This window comes from Tenebrio molitor, chromosome 2 (assembly GCF_963966145.1).
Source record: "Tenebrio molitor chromosome 2, icTenMoli1.1, whole genome shotgun sequence".
NCBI lineage: Eukaryota > Metazoa > Arthropoda > Insecta > Coleoptera > Tenebrionidae > Tenebrio > Tenebrio molitor.
In genome coordinates this window covers 28,836,511-28,847,712 of record NC_091047.1, presented here as the reverse complement: position 1 = coordinate 28,847,712, position 11,202 = coordinate 28,836,511, and the positions used below count along the sequence as shown (strand labels likewise).

Genomic DNA, 11,202 nt, shown 5'->3' with positions numbered 1-11,202 from the left:
TCAAAGTACATAATATCAAATTTGAAAAAAAATTTGACGAGCACCTGTAGGTATAATTTCTAGCATTAATACTGGATCAGTGTACGATTAAAAATTTTGCAACATGGACAACGTATGGTTATCGTTTTTTTTTTTTAGATAATAAAGAGGAACTTCAGTAAACTTATATTATAAACAAGGAATAACAACAAAAAGTTCATTTTTGCTTTTATTGACGTATCTATTCTACTTTAGTCATAATGGGAGAATACTTTGGCATTTTTTTGCTTTGATTGAAAATACGGTGCGATTGAGAAAAAATCGAGTACCTAAGTCTATCAGAATTCAGTTGGCAGCCCTAGTTTAAATATTGCTGTTGCCAACGAAACATATTTAAGTGCTTTAATCTCTAAAGAAACTTGACGGTTATCAAATACAGCAATATTGAAACATGAAACTCGCGCTGCCAACTGAATCATGATAGATAGCCATGGCTTACCCGATTAATTTTTCTCGACGGTGGTATATAATGTAAGTGCGGAAAAGTGTTAATTTCCCACGAGTGTGAAGAAGTTCTGGTACCAGACGAAATCGACTAGTGCCGCAATCACACGAGTGAGGAATTTTCGCATTTTCGCACGTGTTCACCTCTAAACATTTTTTACGCTCATGGAAGTGACTGATAAACCAAAGGCGCATTGACTTTACTTTGTAGAGCAAGATGACTATCAAAAATGACAGTTTAGGTTAACTTAGCACGTGTCATGCATCCACAGAGTGGAAAGTTTTTGCTTTACGCTGTGAAAAGTTTGCTATTTTGACTTTGCGTAAACCATAGGAGAAAAATGCATCTTTCCATAGTGATCGTAGAAAAAATATGTTTTCTGTCAAATTTCAATGCTTATCCAAAATAATTCAATAAGAGTAAAAGCATTGATTAAAAAATTGAAAATATACACACGCGAGGGACCAAACTGCCCCTTTTTACTCCGAGTAAGAAATAAGTTTTAATAAAACATATTTTTCTCTTTACCTACTTTTATTTTAGAAATTTTGAAAATTTTCTTTTTCTTCATCTTAAAAAAATATTTTAAGATTTACGATAAGGTCTGAAAATCGATCTCATGTCACTAAAACGAATAGTTTTCAGAATTATTGTCTAGACATTTAAGATTTGAAAGATCATTTTTTGTAAAATATCATTAAAAAGTAAGCGACAGTGATAAATTTCTTAATTCATTTTCCTATATAGCAAAAGAAATAACAATGGAACTACCAAAAGTCGTTATTTTGCCGAAGCCAAGAGACAATTTTTTTGTCAACCAGCATATCTGCGTTGTCACCTAACAAAATTTGATTTTGATTTTTTTAGATAAACACTGGCTCTATATTTAGCCTCGCGATAATTTTATCATCAGGACATCAAAAACGCACCTCACTTTGTCAAAATATCCTTATTGCGGCTATCAACAAAATCCGGTTAGCTCCGGTTCAAAACACACACTGTTTGCGGACCTGTTAATTAGACCCCACGTGAAAATCTTGCATCTCTTTCTACTGGAAAAATTTTCTTCGACATACCTCCACCTCCACCATTACCCTTTCCTGCAAGCGGACGGTGCAGGAAAAATTGCAGGTACAATGCTGGTATTTGCCGATCCAATATTTGTGTGTGGTGTATTTTTGTACACGGTGTGTCCTTATCAAAATTTTTCTCGCTCACGCAAACAACTCCTCGCCAAATCCCATGATAAGAGCGGAAGAACATTTTATTAAGATGCTACCATAATCAGGCGAAAATCAACAAACTCGGAGCCAACATTCTTATGAGCTTTGATTGTGATACTCACCGTCGTAAATCACCTGTTGTGTAAATTTTAATTTTGCCAAATATTTACGTTGGCTCTTCGTCATTGTACCCAATTTTTTTGGTGATTTACGCCAGTACACCAAAGCAGAGATGAAAGTGATTCATGGTTTGTGTACTTGGAGAGATTCTGATCGGATTAACGGATCGAATACTCTAGTCGCCGTCTCGTACCGTTGTGTATTTGGTAGGTATTTTTTAATCTTTGCACCTTGAAGATAATATAATTTATAAACGAGTGTTATCGTCAAGGTAAAATCCACGAAGCGACCTTTAGCTAAAGCTGGGCTTATTAGGAGAGGTGATTAGAAAATTAAAGAGATTTGGAAAAAAACTATGGAAAAAGGTAAGTACTGATTGTTTTAGTGTTTTGTGGTTTTTTATGTATTCTCCTTGCTGTTGAAGATATCCACTGGCATATGAAAATCTGATGAATATCCACATCACCTCAGAAGGGCCATGAGTCATGACAGTAGTGATTTTTCTGTAGATATGAAAAAACATTGCATTATGAATTTGGGATTAAAAAGGTGGCCGGCCAATGGGCAATAGGGTACTGAAAATGTTAATATTAGATCAGAAACGCAGACAAGTAGACAAATTTAGGTATTTTTAACCAGAATTGGAATTTTGATTGTGGATGTATTAATTTAAGTACATCGGAAAGGTTCAGCAGTCTTGGAGATTTCGTGCAACTTGAAAAAAAATTTGCCGCCATTATAATTATTGTGTATTGTGTTTTTGAAGAGTAGAATAGTTTCAATTTTAAAGAAACTACTTTGTCCGTCAGATCTAGTCTTCTGTGTGTACTGTTAATTCCTAAAATTAAAAAGGAGATCCTTCGTAGTACATTTTTCCAGAAAAAAGGACTAACGAAAGATTTTTTTATGATCCAAATAGGTTTTTAGTGTAAAATTGGTCTCCCAAGATTTACAGATAAAAACTTTGTTACTAAATATTTTTTCTCAAAATTTCAAATATCTCAGTAAGTGCTCTTTAAAATAGGGTCAAATTACAGCATTTGCGCCTTTGGTATCAGTTGAAATTACTGCTTTTACCATTCACTTTTACTCTTCTCACAGTGTGATAAATGAAATTTTGACTGAGAAATCATCGATAACATGTTAATTCTTTTTCTCCTAATGTAGATCTTTTGAATCAATTATTATTGAAGAAAATTTATGAAGAAACATCTTCTATCGCCTCTTCAGATGTTTTTCTATTTTTAATTACTTTACTAGATTCCCCTTGTCAAAGGAGGAGTATTGCAAGTTACACGCACAAGATAAGTGCATCATATAGCCTTGATTAAATTTCCTTTTACAAAAATACACTTATAGACATAATTTTAAGCAAGTGCAGATAAGGAATCTTGAAACTTGATAACAACTGGGAAAAATTTGCCAAATTGTTTTTTTTTTTATTATTAGAAGTATTTTCTTTACATTTTAGTTCCAATACATTTATGAATAAATTACAATTATTTTTTTTAAAGTGTTACTAGTGTTACTAGATTTAAGAAAGAATGAAGCTAAAATAAATATATTTTTTTAAAGATAACAGTACATACAAGAACAAGAAGAACAGTTGGAACAACGGAACAACCACTACTAAGTTTCAATTAAAAGATTCATTTTCTTTGTCTTTCCATTTCTAAAAGTGCTTCATTGACGTATGATGACAAAACTCAAATATCAAGAATAACTTCAGAGCAACTGTAACACGATTGGAAAGAGATTCCCTAGAGGACAATGCAAGAAAAAATAAAATATTAGAAGTTTTTTAGTTCTTTCCAGTTTTTTATGAAAATTTTATATTTTTCCAATTCGTCTGTATAAGAAGTTTAACTCAGATCTTGTTTAAAAAATCTACTTCATAACAGTGAAATATAACTATTGTGTGTGCAAAAATGAGAAGATACATATTAAAACTAGAGTTCTTTTTACCAAATTTAGTAAACACCATCCTAAATCTGCTATTGAAAGATTTAATTTACCACGCGAAAATGGTGGTAGGGGTTTTTCAAATCTTGAAATACTGCTAAAAAATCAAATTGCTTCACTAAAAAATTATTTCCTCAATAGAGCTCGTGATAACACCTTTTTTAATGCTTTGGTTTTAGCCGATAAAGGCTACACACCTTTAAATTTTAGTGATAATAAAATATTTCAGATATTGTTAAGCCAAATATACCTGACACTATAGCAAATATAAAACAGAAGTCTTTACATGGGAGATACTTTAAAGAACTGGAACAACCAGAAGTTAATATTCAGGCCTCTCATGCATGGCTTAAGAAATCAAATATTCACCCTGAGACGGAGGGTTTTATATTTGCAATACAAGATCGTGTTATAAATACAAGAAATTATAAAAAACACATATGCGGTTTACAATCGATAATTGATAAATGTAGGATTTGCGGAACTGAAGGGGAAACAATTGAACACATCATTTCTTCTTGCACTGTTTTGGCTCAAAGCGAATATAAAAAACGTCACGATATATTCGCTAAAATTATACACATGAATTTAACTGTTAAATTCAATTTATTAAAAAATACACAACCACATTATAGTTATACACCAGAAAGTTGACAGTTACAAGTTATATTTTGATAGAACAATTTTAACTGACATTCATATTAAGCATAACAGACCAGACATTATAATTTTAAATAAACAACAAAAGCAAGCATATCTTTTAGATATAGCTGTTCCAAATTCACATAATATAACACAGACATATAACACAAAAATTAATAAATATTTAGAGCTCTCCGTTGCTATGAGAAATCTTTGGTGTTTAGAAAAAAATTCGATTTTACCACTTGTAATTTCAGCAACGGGAATAGTACCGCAATCTCTTTTTAAAAATTTAAAAATTCTGGATTTAGATAACACATTGGTAGTTGAAATTCAAAAAGGTATATTATTATACTCATGTCACATCGTGAGGAAGTTCCTTAACATTGACACAGAACATAATACACAACAAAGTCAAAATGCGGAGGCGAGACGCCGGTAATTATGTTGATAGGCACTGCACTATTACTTGATAGTAATATCCGTAATAGTGTATGTACTCCGGCAAAATTGCCGTGCCGCCGGGTGGAGGTGGGATACGAATTAGATATCTAGAAAACGAAGTACATAATATGTCCGTTTTTTCTTGGGATTATTATCCTTAAAATCCATTAAACATCAAAATCATCAAGTTTCTAGATTAATGTGATTAGTCACGGGTTCCAAGAATCAAACCAATGAATAGAAAATTTCTAAAGATTGTTTTAGACATTCCCAAAAAGATAAATAGTCAAAATATTGGAATTTGTAACTTATTGAAGGTGAATCGGCTTGAGTGATAAAAAGTGATCGCATCAACCTTCAATTTTAAGATAGAAATTCGTATTTTGTTTACCTGGTGACAAATCTAAAGCAAGGTTTAATTTGACAATTTCAAGTGTCGTATTTGCAAAACAAACAGGAATTTTTTCCACAACCTTTGCAATTGTACGTGGAATTAGTATGAAACTTGTTTTATTGTTTTTTCGAAATTGCTGATCTGTGATAAGTATCCAGCTGATTTATTTGTCTAGTTAGAAACAAATTCAAGGATCAAGAATTACTTAAAATGGAATTTATGATTTTTCAGAGACAAGTAGGACACTTACCAAAAAATTATCAAGAGAGTAAGTTCCAAAAATTGTATTTAAAATATTTCTACATCCACGTATTTGTCTAAGAGCACGTATCACTCTAATCAAGGGAGTAAAAAAATATTGCTCTGATACAGTTAATTTCAAAATTATAGAGTACACCTGAAAAATCAAAAAGTCGCTTTATTACAGTTTTTTGTTCGACACTGTCAGAATTTGAGAATTTTCTCCTGTGTGAACGGATTTTGATAAATGTCACAACTTGTCAAAACGAAACTTCAAGCTAATTTTTAAGATTTTAAGCGATTTGGAGCCTTTAAGGGGCTCGTCGAACAAAAAAACGTTGTATTCAACTCGTTCATGTGTAAATTGGGCCTTTTTTGGCACTCGTGGGGCTTTAAAACGCTCGTTTCACTTGCGTTTTAAAATGGCCCATTTGTGTCAAAAATGGCCCAATTTACACACGAACTCATTAAATAAACTACTAATTTTCCACATGTAAAGATGCCTTTTTGAAATTTGGACGTGATAGGTTAGGTAAGTGACAACATAAAACGTCGCTGATATTTTAGAACACCCTATTGCACGGTGCTCTTCGCGATGTTATAAATAATACTGGGCTAAAGCCTCCTAAAGAATCTTAGGAGGTTTTGATTGGGATACCCTCCGGATCGACCACCCTTCTTCTAATTTGGAAAGAATGAGCACTTTCGCGTGTATGGTTAGATTAGGTATTTTGTTTGTCAAAATTGACCTTGATCATTGACAAAAAATGTAAGTGCATTTCACACTCCAGAAATTTGAAATTAACTGTACAATAGATTCCCAAGAACATTGTTTAAAAACGCTGAGAGGTATCTCTTATCTTGACTCGGCATCTTTGCAAAATCTTTATATTATACTGGTTGCTCCAAAATTCGCGGAACAACTCAATCTATATCTCTTAGATCTGAAGATATGGGGCTCAAAATGTTCAGCTTTGATCTCATTTATTTTAAATATTAAAAAAGATTTTGACTATTTGTCTTTTACTAGCCAGTGGCATAATAATTCTGAATGATCAGGTTTGCAATTAGTTTCTGCATTATTTCCCGCATTTCCAAGTAGTAATTTTATGTCCGTTTTGTGTCAAATAACGTATGGCAACATGGCTTTGATTTTTCTCTCTCATTTCCATGGATACAATAAAAATGAAATATTTGCAGACTATTGGGATACATAGAATGTTTTTAAATGTTGCCACATTTAGTGTAACGAATAGGTCCATATCTTCTACAAAAAAGAAGATTGATTTTTTTAAACATTTCTACCTGATATTTTAATGACTACTTAATAACGCACTGCTAAACTGTTCCGCGAATTTTAGGGCACTCAGTAGATATGATGTATGTATATTTTTTTAGAAATTTACTATTTATTTTACAACCTACACTACTTACTTAAAGAAATACTTGCTTTGCGATAGTGAATTAATCTATCCATCATGTCCGATTTTATTTGCAAATTGTAAGGTTTAAATAAATAAAATTATTTAACATTTTTTCTTATCTAAAATTTACTTTAAATGTTCTAAATTCCAGGATTCCTCTATTTCCTTAGTTTGTACTTGCAGAATGTCTCGTGCTTCAGTTTTGACATTACAATATTTTTTCAAATTATGTTTTACCCTACTAAAAATGTTCGTTTTCATATTGTTAAAAAATAAAGTGCGTATATTCAAATGTTTAAAATTGTTTAAAAAAAAACGATTTCTTTTTTCCTAGATTGTGGTTTAACTATTTTTTTAAATTTTACCAATAGATACATATGTATATTTAAAAAATTGCAGAACCAGAGGCGATAAACAATCTATTTAAAGACGCACATAAACATAAACAGCGACATGTAAAAACAAAATATTTATTACATGCATAGCAAGATATTGTAAAAAACATTTTAACAAGTATGTAATGTAGAAAACGATTTGCAAACAAATAATAATAATACATATTAATAATAAATGTTTTGTTTAAATAGAGCTTTAAATAGATTTTTGGCAAATTTCTTATTACATATTTTGATTTCTTATTTGGAAATAAAATTTTGAAAAAGCATATAGGTACATCTGTATATGCATATGCTACTTTTTAAGTACACTCCATCTGCCATATGACTACTCAACAATTTGAGAAATTACGCAATCGATTAAATTTTCTCATTTAAATAAAATTTCGGATCTACTCCATTTTGGAATTTTAGATCATTTCGGAAGCCCCAATTTTGGTCTTTTCAAACGTTTATGCGCCCACTCGGTGGAAAGTTTCTCACTGGGCGTAACGACGGTAGTGATACCTTCCTCAGTGGATTACCGGCCATAAACCGTCCTGATAAGAAGTGTAAGAATGCAATGAAAGACGCTCCTATTCGGTCCGAACCTCGGCGTGGTGTCTTGTACAAGCAAACCGAGCCAGATTAAAATAAAGTATTCCTCCTCACTAAAAATAAGATAAAAACCGAACGACACGTGGATAACCCAGAATCTAGTGAAAGTGGCTCGGCAGAGACGCCGGTGGCTCTAGCGGGGAACTTTCGTACTAGAGGACTGGTTATGCATCTCGGGACCACTTAATGAAGTCTATAAACATGACGTGCGATGGCCGGATGGAACGTGGAAGTGTGAGAGAGCAGGAAAAAACTTTGCTGCAGGATTCACACTGATATCGTGTTGCACATGAACAGATAATCGACGGTTCTGGTGCGGATTTGCGACCACACTATTGTTTCAACAGATCGAGATAAATGATGGATGAAGAACGGGCAGAGACCGAATACCCTGTATATGGTTACACGGTTAGATATAGGATCAAATTCCAGATAGAAAAATTATAACATTTTTATCTTGCCAAAAGAAAGAAATCTTTAATAAAAATAATAATAATAACAGTGGTGGCGGTTATACATAATAATGTTTTTGTAACATGTATGTCAAATAAATACGGAGTGATTCGTGGTCAAGAGTGCTAATTGTTAAACTTACTGAAAAAAAAAAACAGTTTTCTTTTGAAGTACCATCAACCTTGCATGTCTAATTACCTCCGACAGTTTACTTTCCTCTATTACTATTTGTCCAGCGAGAAAAATTTGCAAATATCTGCCATTAAAACGTTTATTACTTCCTTATTCGACGAGTAGGCGTCGAAAATTAAAAAATTAACATAAAAAAATAAACACAAAGCGAATTAACACAAAAAAGTTCGACCTCGTGTATGACACGCCATAAATCAAAGTAAGATTTCTATCTGTCATAAAATTAATTTTTGCAGAAAAATGTTCAGTTATGGATTGACACGGTAAGTTACTTATTTCTTTAATCAGGTGGAAATTAAATAAATTTATTTTATTACTTAAGTCATATAAGGTAGATTGGGAAACAATCATCTACGTTTATTTATGATTGTACAATAAAAACATTAATGGAAATCTAGCTTTTAAAGTTTTCTTTGTCGCAAGTTATAATCACTTAATGATGTTTGCAAATTTACCATTAAAATGTATTGAGTGTAAATCAATAGATTTTGGTGGCAGACTATGAAATGCAGTGAAAGAAAAACCAAATATTGTTAACTGTTGAAAATGAAACGAAAGAGATGAAGAAAAAATCACGACTGGAAAAATAGAACAAACAGATAGCAGCAATAGTTTGGAAGTTTACATATTTGTATATAAAAATCGTCGGCGGCTGGGTCAAATGTTGGTAACGATGACTCATTCAGCTAGGAACCAAAACCATTTTTGATCTTCGTTCATGCCAACTATTCTAATGATGACATTTACAGTTGTATTATTTATTCAATGTATGATATTAACGGATATGTCGAAAACTGAACTCGTTTAAAAAAATAGGATTGTCAGTGAATATTTTGAATCTTGAGTTCATTGCGTTCAATGGTTGGTACATATATTTTAATTTATTGAAAAGACCACGAAAAAAGTGACATTTAGCACCTAATAATTTCTCGTTAGTAGCGGCTATCCTCGCAGACGTTAACTGTGTACTCCAAAACTAATCATAATCTCAACCATCGTATTTTAGTAGTTTCTTGCACTTCTTTTGTGTTACAACGTACAATGTACAATGCTACAATGTTCTGTTTTGTTAGTCCTAAAATTTGATTGCATGAAAATTTGTAGTTGTGCCAAGCAGAAATAGTGTCAGTTTCTACTTCTTTATAATTTTTTGACATAATTCTTCTAGTGAACAATATTTTCAGATTAATATTGTACAAAATAAAATGTATGTAAAAGTGGAAATGAAGACAGTAAAAACTGGTAAAAGTAAAACTTTTGATGATGGTTTTCCACAGCAATTTAAAATAATAAACAATACAACTGTAAATGTAATTAATTACATTACCATATGGTAGATGAAAATCGGTTGCACAATGTTGAAAATTCAATTAATAATACAAAAAATGTTGCTCTGAATTTTAGAAAAGAAAAACACACCATCAAGAACAAAATGTAACAACAAAATTAAATGATTCTTCTCAAAAGGTGGTTATAAATATTGAAACTGACAGAGATGTAAATTTAAAAAAGTTGGATTTCTGTAAATTTCGTTTAAATAACAGTAAAAACATAAATTTTCAAACAAAATATATCTATACATTAAAAATCAAATACTTATCGATATCGATTTTGTTTTGATGATTTCCACATTCTGTATTAGTATTAAAATTTTTATTGTTTAACAAAAACTCGAATAACACTTTTGTCACATCGAAAATTTAAGAAATTTCACATTTTCTATTTATTTAACATTAAAAATCTGGTTCAAAAGATATCTATCACATCAAAAAAAAACTAATTAGTAAGCAGTATTTTTGCTTGTGCTATTTACTTTTCAGATAAATATTTTTAGACTCATTATATAATTTATATTTTTATCGCCAAAGGAATCGTAATTATCTGTATCAAAATCATTTAACTGTCCTCTTTTGAAGAAACGATAAAAATGACAATGATTTATTGCAGTTTAAACTAAAGATTCTTGTCGGTGAAATTTTTAATTTCTTATACGTTTTATTCGTTTTTTGAAAAAATGTCTGGAATTTTAGATAAGTTATAAAAATGGCAGTAAAATGTATCATTTAAAATATGGATTAAAAATGTTTCAGAAGACTTAAATTTTTTTAAGTAGGGGCGTATTCTATAACTGCTCCGCTAAATTTTAAAGGGCCTTAAATTAAGTTGTCATAGTAATGACTAATCAGGGCTTGAAATTTTAAATTTTAAACGACGCTAAAATTTTAACGCCTCTTTAAAAATTACAGAATACCATTCACTGGAAAATTGTTTAGAATCACTAAGTATATTTTGAAATAGCGTGTAGCGCCACCGTCGCCAACCACCCATCCCAACTAATTATCATAACCTCAACTCCGAGTCTGGTTTCCGTACTCGTCTACACATTAACATTACTGCGCAGCAAACATTCTCCATTGTTTAATAAAAATTCTTTCCATAACTCGACCCAGCCGGTCCTAAAATTTGAGCACACGAAAGCTCGAAGCCATCGGAGCCAGAAAAAGCAATGGTCCCACTCGTTTCGTGGCTAGCGGTTTCCATCTCAACCTAACGGCATTAGCTCCGAAGGTCATAAATCCACAGGAGCGTTCTTTGCACATATTATTAGTTTCTTTCGATGGCGTGACGCTGC

At 31.7% G+C, this 11,202-nt stretch overlaps 1 long non-coding RNA gene across 1 annotated transcript; it reads left to right on the top strand.

Moving 5' to 3' along the window:
• The first annotated feature begins 1,658 nt into the window (after positions 1–1,658).
• LOC138123984 (uncharacterized) lies at positions 1,659–10,835 on the top strand. The gene is made up of 3 exons (XR_011156966.1): positions 1,659–2,033; positions 2,099–2,192; positions 2,252–10,835. It is a non-coding gene; the product is annotated as an uncharacterized lncRNA (long non-coding RNA).
• The last annotated feature ends 367 nt before the right edge of the window (positions 10,836–11,202 follow it).